This window comes from Pan troglodytes, chromosome 2, assembly GCF_028858775.2.
Source record: "Pan troglodytes isolate AG18354 chromosome 2, NHGRI_mPanTro3-v2.0_pri, whole genome shotgun sequence".
Taxonomy (NCBI): domain Eukaryota; kingdom Metazoa; phylum Chordata; class Mammalia; order Primates; family Hominidae; genus Pan; species Pan troglodytes.
This window is the reverse complement of record NC_086015.1, coordinates 94,328,816-94,338,772: the sequence shown is the minus strand read 5'-3', so window position 1 is coordinate 94,338,772 and position 9,957 is coordinate 94,328,816. Positions and strand designations below refer to the sequence as shown.

Here is a 9,957-nt window from a genome sequence, read left to right as displayed (position 1 = left end):
TTGACCCACAATTTGGAACATTATAAAATTTGGAAAACTAATTAAGTATAGCCATCATTTGTGACTTTAAAAGTATTTTACCAATAAGTTGGCTATTTGAAACAACTTATACTTTCTCATGCCCTTTTAGTAAAAAATAGTTTTCAGTTTTTCTTTTAAAAACCCTCCAAGTTTGAAGTTGAAATAACTTATCCCAGAAAAAAATATCATGCAATATGCAGTAGCTGACCAAGCCAAATAACATTAGTGAAATAAGCAGTGGAAGAAATATGTATCTATTTTAGAAAGAAACATGAAGTTTATTTTTTCCTGTAAGAATTTTCTGCCCTAGTACATTACAAAACTTTCGCCACTCTGGAATAAACAAAAAAACCTATGAGGAGTTAGGTGGAAAAAATATAGAAAGCGGATTTGACTGGGGTTGTTAATATTACTCTTAGGATATTCTGTTTGGGAGTTCCTTGCACAGAACAGTGGGATTTCTGAGAAGACAATTTGACCATTGACAGAATTATGTCACTCCCAAGATTCTGCACTTTAGAAAGCCGTTTTTTGCCTCCCAGTTTTTGCCTTAATAGTTACTCAGCAGGTTTGCTTGCTCCAGGTAATTTGACATTAACTTTTACTGAAATATTTATATTAAAAAGTGAATATGCTGATATATTCATAGAATGTTAAGATACAGATCATTCTTTATGTATTTAAATATGATATCAAGACAGTTTCTGTAAAAAGACCACAGGTATATAGAAATTCCGTGGCAAGGTCAGAACAAGAATATTCAGAAGTATGGAAATAAAAAAGTACCTTATTTGTAAGTGAAAAGTTAGTTATCTGATTTCTGGAAATAGATATCCCTATTGTAGAATCTCATTGAAAAACCAAAAAATGAAATAAGAGAACTTGACTGATTTAAGTCTACCTAAGCAAAAGTGAACTAGATTTATTATTCTAATCTGAAAATCTGGATGAGAAAGAAATCATAGGAGAGTGGATTGATGTAAAGATATTGGTGGGCTGAAATGGGCAGTGGGTGGGGGGGGCATTGGGCTTGTCAAAAGAAAGGAGTTCTGTTTCCGATAATGTTTCCAGAATTTATCACATGTCAGTTCATGTTTACTTCTGGACATCAAAGGATGTGATCTTTTGTCAAGGTCTATAACGGAAGGTATTTGTAATAGTTATTTATTGATGCAGAACAAATTATCCACATACTTGGGAGTTTAAAACATAAAACATTATTGTCTCATATTTCTATGAGTCAAAAATTTGAAGGCAGCTTAGCTGGATGGTTCTGGCTGAGGGTCAAGCCATGGTGTTGGCTGGAATTACTGTCATCTTAAAAACTTCACTGGAGCTGTAGCTACAGGATCCACTTACTGGATGGTTCAATTACATGACTCTAGCAGAAGGCATTGATTCCTTGATGATTTTTGAAAAGAAGCATCCATTCCTGTCCACATGGACCTCTACATGGAGTTGCTTGAGTATTCTGATGACATGGTATCTATTACCAGCTTTCACCAGAGCAAGTGATCCCAGAGAGAGTGAAGAGACAGATGCAAGGCCCTGCATGACCTCATATTGAAGGTCACACACCATCACTTCTACATAGTCTATTTGATAGAAGCAAGCCACTACATCCACCCAACGTTCAAGGGGTGGGGGATGAAGCTCCGTTTCTTAAAGGAAGGCATGTCAAAAAATTAGTAGATCTATTTTAAAACTACTACTCTCATTTAATATCATTTAACTTTATAAAAATTTTTATATGATATTCTGTTGTATCTTGATCTTTTTTTAACATCTTTATCTTCAGTCATTGTTCCTAAAGTTCAGACACAATGCCACCTTCAAATGAACTGAAAAAGCACAATTTCATAATGAAAGCTATCTTATCTAGGGAAATGAAATTCCTGATTAAAATATTAAAATGTCAAAGAAAGTTAACATTTAAAAACATGTCAAGTAATGTATCTGATTACTGGACGTATACACTGTATAAACAAAAGAATATTGATTGTGAATCCTTAGAGAAATGACAGCCTTCTGTAAAAAACTGTGGAAGATGTATCTTCTATAGATGATAGAAACAAACGTGCATTTTAATCTCTACATATTGTTGCCTGATAAACTGCATTAGATTAAATTAATTAGTTACTTTAAATAATTACCTCTCAGACTTCATCCTCCCCTCTTATTCTTTTGAGGGAGGGAAAGAATGATCATCAATATCAAGTGTCAGTTGCAGCAACACAACACAGAGAGCTGGCTTCATGCTTAGGAGACAACGCTGTGCCCCTTTCCCATAGTTGATGGTGCTCTACACTTTCAGAGAAACTTCTAGTACAAAGCATAAAAGTGATCCCTGAAAGAATAGTCTTGATAAATGATATGGTTTGGCTGTGTCCCCACCCAAATCTCATCTTGAATTGTAGTTCCCATAATTCCTACATGTCATGAGAGGGACTGGGTGGAGATAATTGAACCATGGGGCTGGTTTCCTCCATCCTGTTCTCATGATAGTCAGTAAATTCTCACAAGATCCGATGATTTTATAAGGAACTTCCCCCTTTGCTCAGCTCTCCTTCTTCTTCTCCCTGCCACCATGTGAAGGATATGTTGGCTTCCCCTTCTGCCATGACTATAAGTTTCCTGAGGCCTGCCTAGCCATGCTGAACTGTGAGTTAATTAAGCCTCTTTCCTATATAAATTACCCAGTCTCAGGTATGTCCTTATAGCAGCATAAGAATAGACTAATACAATAAATTATATTTTAAAGTTGAAATTGATGTTTGAATATAACTGCCTCAGAAAGGCATATGTCCTGTTTTGCTTAGGGTGCAATCCTGCATAAAGTCACTCAATGTGCTAGTGTCCCAAAGCATTAAACTGAAGAATTTCATAAGTCTTTTCTCATTCATTTAAAGGATAGCAATTAATACTTTTCTTACATTTCTGGATTAATCCTGATTCTTTCTTAAAGATAGTAGATTTTTATGTCATTTGTTGACATTTAGTAATGAATGAAGTATGTCTTCCAACATTTTAGGACTATTAACTTCTATTTAAATAACACATTTAGAGGCATAATTAGCAAGCATTTTTTGCAATATTTTAATTTGGCATGTTAAGTTTTCTAAAAGAATAAATTTCCATATGTATATGTAGTTGAATAATCTCAGCAATCTTATACAGGCCAGAATTTTAAGTTTTCATTACTTTTTATAGCTACACAAGAATCAAAATTATATTTTATTAAAACATTAATGGAAAAGATTTGATTGCAACAGTTTTTAATACCACAGAGTGTATTTGTTGATTCAGTTTTTTGGAGTGGGGAGAAAATTAGAAAAGGAGAACAAAGAGAATATTGACAAAAATATGGAATTTTTTTTATTTTTTATTTTTAGAGATAAGATATCACTCTGGGCTGGGTGCACTGGCTCACACCTGTAATCCTAGCACTCTGGGAGACTGAGGCAGGCGGATAACCTGAGGTTGGGAGTTCGAGACCAGCCTGACTGACATGGAGAAACCCTGTCTCTACTAAAAATACAAAATTAGCCGGGCATGGTGGCGCATGCCTGTAATCCCAGCTACTCAGGAGGCTGAGGTAGGAGAATCACTTGAATCCGGGAGGAGGAGGTTGCGGGGAGCCGAGATGGAGCCATTGCACTCCATCCAAGGCAACGACAGTGAAACTCCGTCTAAAAAAAAAAAAAAAATTACTCTGTCACTATACTATAATATAATAATACTAATAAAAATAAAAATTGTACAATTATAGTTCAGGACTTCAAGGTCTCCCTCTCAGATACTGATAGGAATATTAGACAGAAAATTTAGCAAAGACAAAGCAAATCTGAACACCTTTCAGAAAATAGGATCTAATTGACACATATAAAAATGTCCACCTGAAAACTGCAGAATATATACATATTTATTTCAAGCACCCGTGGAACATTTGCCAAAATAACCTGAACCATAAAACAAACCTTGACAAATTGAAAAGAATTGAAGTAATGTAGTTTGTGTTCTGTGACCAAAAATCCATAACAGAAAGAAACCTTTAAAATCTCTAAACACATAAAAAATAAACTACAAATTTCAAAATACTTCCTGGATAAAAGAAAAATTTAAAAATACATACATAAAAATTAATAAAAACAAAAACACAATTTATCAGAATACATAATATGCAGCCAAGGCAGTGCTGAGAGGAAAGCTTATAGCCCTAAATTCCTACATCAGAAAAGAGAAAACCACTCAAATCAATTACCTAACTTTCTACCTCTAGAAACTAGAAAAAGAAGAGCAAAATTAACACAAAGAAAGCAGAAGAAAGGAAATCTTAAAGATGAGAGCAAAAACCAAAGAAATCTAAAATTATTAACAGTGGGGAAAACCAATGAAACAGAAAACAGAATCTTTAAAACAATCAATAACATTAAAATCTCTAGCAAGACTCACAGAAATACGAAGCAAGAAGGCATAAATAATAAATATTGGGAATAAAATATAGGATATAATTACAAATCTTGCAGCTATTAAAAGATTAACAAGGAAATACTATGGATAACTTTACACTAATTTAGACAACTTAGAAGAAATTGAATGAGATAACCAGCAATAAAAAGAACAAATTATTGATATATGCAACAGCTTGGATGAATCTTCAGAGAATTATGCTGAGTGAGACAAGCCAATCCTAAAAGATTATATACTTTATAATTCCATTTATATAACATTCTTGACATACAAAATTTACAAATGGAGGACCTGTTAGTGGTTGCCAGAAATGAGGGATAGCAGGTTGTAAGTACGTGTGGTTCTAAAAGAGCAACAGAAGGGATCCTGTAGTGATGAAACTGTTCAGTTTCTTCATTACCTGGTAATGAAACTGTTCAGTTTCTTGATTATGATGGCGGATATATGAATCTACACATGTAACATAATGCACAGATTAAACACCACACACACAAATAAGTAAAATGTATTTGGAGAAATCTAAGATTAGCAGATTGTATCAACATCAATAACATGGTTGTGCTATTATACTATAGTTTCAAAATGTTCCCATTAGGGAAAACTAGGGAAAGTGTACAGAGCACACTTTCAGTATTATTATTTACAATAGCATATCCAGGTACAATTTTCTCAAAATTTCAATAAAATGTACAGTTGCTAAGATTTTTAAATAGCCATTATCTTAGAAGTGCCATTTTACCTGTTTTTCATCCTGATGAAAATCACTCAAGATATTGCCTGGCATATTTTAAACCCTGTATAAGTGTTTTCTAATACTACTTAATAGAATGCACAATAAATCTTCTTCATTCTTTCGCTTTTCTATTTCAGGACACAACGTGTCATTCAAACTTACTATTTCCCAATAATTAAAGCACCCATGTACTTTTTATAGATAGATTTTTTTAAACATGAGGAATCAGTCACACTTAATAATTTTTTACCTCCCAAATATTTTTTCATTGGGAAATCATAAAAATTGAAGTTTGTTAACCAAAGCGTCAGCTCAGTAGGAGCACAAATAACTTATGCAGGTGATGGTGGAGCTGAGAGAAAAAGAGATGCAGATTTCTTCCTGTATTGTAAATGTAAAATATAGTCTGGTACCAAATGTCTCTTTCCTCTCCTTTTTCCTAGACCCTGGAATCTGTGCTGACTGAGCCCATCTGGGAAGGCACAAAAACCAGATGTCCATTGTGAACTGCTGGGGAGGCCCCATGGAAGTGAGAGCTAGTCCCAGAAAAGAAATCTCTTTGGGACACAATGAATACAGGCCTAATTTATATTTTAGGGCTTTAGAAGGAGACTAGGGTCAACAGTGGCATGATTTTAAACAGCAGTTGAGAAGGCTTTTTTTTTTTTAATCTTTACACCAGCGAAGCTGAATTATAAGTTTGAAGATCTCCTGAAGTGTGAAAATATGCCCTCAAAGAAAAGGAGGCTGAATAATTGTATGGCTGTGCAGATTACAAACAGTATGTAAAAGGATTGTGGTTAAAGAGCTTCATCAAAGCAATGCCATCTGCAGTTGGGTATTGTCACAGGGATTATAACTTTAGGAGGGATATAACCAGCAGGGGATAAAGGAATGGCCTCCCTCCTGGTTTTTATGCCAAAGCATTTGAACAATTAATAACGAGATTAGAGACCAAAAAATATATTGTGGCCTTGTTCTATTAAGACTGGTGTCAAGGTTGAAGAGACATGGTTCATGAACTTGGGAAGCCTTAGTGCCCTTGTCATAGGACATCTACAGCCCTCATGTGTCTCCAGTCCTAGCAAAATGCCATGATGACAAAAATTAGTTCTGGTCTAAGAGAATCAGTAAATCAGATACAGATATCCATCTGGCATTTCAGACTTGGATCTTAATCTCTTCCTCATCTTTTCTTTATTAGATGGCATATATTGGATTTACTTATTTCACTGACGATCCCTTTTCCCACGGGAGATGCATCATAAACACTGATAAAGGATTCTGAAACAATCAACTGAAGCTCAGTCAACACCAATCTAAATGAAAATTGCAATTAATATTTATCATATTTTTCCATGCCTAGTGACTTTAATTATCATTCAACCATATTTTGCTATTACAGTTGCCTCAGATAGTCAGTTTGTGACTTAATCTATCATGACAATTCATTACTTATCCATTTATTAATTTAACAACAACATGTTGAGGACCTATATGTGCCAGGTGCAACGGGATGCAAAGATAAACAGTCTTCCTACCTTCAGGCATCTCATAGATTGAATAGAAATATTAAAATTTCTACAAAGTATTAAATGCAATAATAAAGATATATATAGGATATAATAATATCACAAATGAAGGTTATTAAAGTTAGTTTGGGGGCCCTCGTCAATTTCTTGGTGCTTTTGCTGAGCCACACAAGTTAAGTAGCAAATAGGGTAGAAAGGCATTCCAGGTAGAGGCGGCAGCTGATATGCAAAGACAGCAAAATGGAAAACACATGGTGTGTGCAAGAAACTGCCTGCATTTTGTTGTTAGTAAGTAAAGTCTACATGAGTAGAGATAAAACTTGAGATGCAAGCAGGGTCTAGATTATGAAGGGCCTGGTTTATCTGATGAGGACTTTGGGTCTCATTACACTCAAGGGGAACCTTCAAAATACTTTGGGATTATAGCTGCAAAATTAGATTTCCATTTATGTTAGACTTCTCTGGCAGTTTTTGGTCAATGGATTTGAAAATTACAATATCTGAAGAAGGAAAACCAGTTAGATGGTTGTTTTAGCATTTTAGTTGAAAGATGAGGCTACCTAAAATAGGACACTATCAGTACGGCAGACACACCCTAAGGGGACCCACAATGAGTCACACCCATGTAATTTTTTCTCCCTTTGAGCATGGACAGACAATCTAAACAGAATAAATAAATATAACATGGTAAAGGTGATGAACTATCATTCCTTTGATTATGTATTTACATAAGGCTTGTATTAGTAGACTGGGGTGAGAAACTCCCACTTACTGGCTTTGAACTAGTAATCTGACATATTGTAAGAGGTCCTGAGAGAAGCCCTTGAGGAAAAAAAAAAAAAACTGCAAATGTCCTCTAGCAGATGGGAAAGTCTTCTGGCTGACAGACAGCAAGAAAACAGGAACCTTAGACACAAAACTGCAAGAAACTAAATTTTGCCAACAACCATGTCAACTTGGAAGTGGACCCTGAGCTCAGGAAAGGAACACAGCTTGGCCAACCTTTGATTGCAGCCTTGTGAGACCCTGAGCAGAGAACCCAGTGAAGCTGTGCCTGGGCTCATGACCCACTGAAATTGTGAGATAACAAATGTGTGGCATTTAAAAAATTGTTAGTAAATGTGTGTTAATTTGTGAACACACAATAGAAAAAATATAAACAGACAAGAAGGAATAGATTCAGGAATGTTTTTGGAAAAAAATTTTCCAGACCTTGGTGATTGACTAGATGTGGAGAACGAGTGAGAGGGAAGAGTCAGAGGCAGTATAGCAGTTGGCTCCTATCTGCATCTCTTTAGCATGCACCTCCTCATGGTCCAAGACTACTTGTTGGAATCCCTGCAACCTTGTGTGACAGCTCTTTGTTTGTTTGTTTTTTCCTGGCTGGTGGAGAACACTTTGCTGGTACAAAGGGCAAATCAGAAGTTCCAGAGATAATGTGTCTGGACACTGGACCCCTCAAAAATGATGGAGGGAGATCAGGTAGATAAATACCTAGTTTCCTTGCCCATTAGTTGGAATAGCTCTGACTCTTGTTTTATAGCATCTCTGAGACTTCCTCAGGGGGCTAAAAGTCCTGTGGGATAAAGTTGTGGTTGCCCACAGTGGTAATTTGCTTAATAAGTCACATTCTACTCCCTGCTTTCTTTACCTTATTTCACTCCCCCATTTCTCTATTGGTATTTCCTGGGATAACCTCCCAAATAAACTACTTTCTTTTTTACTGCTTCAGGGGGCAACTCAGACTAAAACAGTTAACTTTCAGGCTTTAAGTTTGAACCATATAATATTTTCATGTTATCTTGTAGGAGAGGCATCATCAAATACTGGCAGTTCAACATGGTTATATAAGTAATTCAAATAGACAGTAGAAATTAAATAGGTTTAGGGGTTGAGACTGAGTCCAGTTTTAGATAAATTGACCTGATGATCTTTGTGATTTTCAGGTGAAAAATTTCAAAGGACTCTACTTATCAGAGTCACAACAGGAAGTAGATGATGCACACCAGAAGATGTCACTGAAAATGATTTAATAAATAAGCTATTTCCAGAGATGTTGGCAGGGTTCAGGGAACCAGCAATAAATGACAAAGGAGCCAGAGATGAGTAACAGTACAAGGCTGTTTTTATCCCTGGGCCTTAATGGGCAAGGGAATGAACAGTGCTTCATGAACTGGATGAGAACTGTTGTCACCCAAGAGGGGAAGCCAGAGGGAAGACATGGCCATCGTGAGATGCAGCCCCTGCCAGAATCTCAGACAATCAGGCAAGAGAGGAGATGAATACTCCAATCTCATCTTCTTTTTACCCTCTGATTTTCTGCTGGTGTCTTCCATTGACTGAACCCAATTATATGGCAGAGAATCTCAGTAATGAAATTTATACTCCTTCTCCTAGCCTGGGCAAAAAATAGGATTTTAAAGAAGTAGAAAGTGGTACTGGGTGGATTGGGCAAATGGAAAGCAACACAAATTGTGAAAGCTTATTTGAGATAACTCATCTAGTGATATGAATTTGGGAACCATTCAAATGGGTGGGTAAAGTTCCCTACTGAATGAGTTGCACTTAGAATGTAGAGTCCTTGAAAGATTTTCAGTCCTGTTGTATTAGTTACCTCTTGCTTTAAAACAAATTACTTCTGACATTAGCAGCTTAAAGCAATTATTATCTCACACATTTTCTGAGGGTCAGAAATCCAGGGGTTGTTTAGCTCAGCAGTTCTGGCTATGAGTACCACACGAGTTTGCAAAACCGGCTATTCCTTGGGTCTGCAGTCACTTATGGCTCCAATGGTAGAGGATCCACTTCCAAGAAGGCTCAATTACATGGTTATTTATTGGAGTCCTCACCATGTGGACCTCTCCATGGGCTGCTTCAGTGTTCTTAAAACATAAAAGCTGAGTCCCACAAAGCAAGTGATCTGAGCAGGGGAGACAGCCGGCAAGCGTCCTCCTCAAGATGGAAAATGCAATCTTTGTATAACTGAATCTCAGTAGGTACATGCCACCACTTTTGCCCTATTTCATTCGTCAGAAGTATGTCCCTAATCCAGCCCATATTCAAGTAGGTGAAAATTAAATTTTACCTCTTGAAGGAGAGAGTTTGAAAGAATTCATGGACATAATTTTAAAACCACTATACTGCTATTACAACAAAAAATGAAAAAAAAGTTTTCCTCTAAGTTTACTGGAGAGTTGTGCA

General features: G+C 36.1%; 1 non-coding gene across 1 annotated transcript; it reads right to left on the bottom strand.

The window, feature by feature from the left end:
- Nucleotides 1-2,172: 2,172 nt before the first annotated feature.
- Nucleotides 2,173-2,384, bottom strand: LOC112208902 (small nucleolar RNA U3). Its single transcript, XR_002943444.1, has one exon. It is a non-coding gene; the product is annotated as a small nucleolar RNA U3 (small nucleolar RNA).
- Between the last annotated feature and the right edge of the window lie 7,573 nt (nucleotides 2,385-9,957).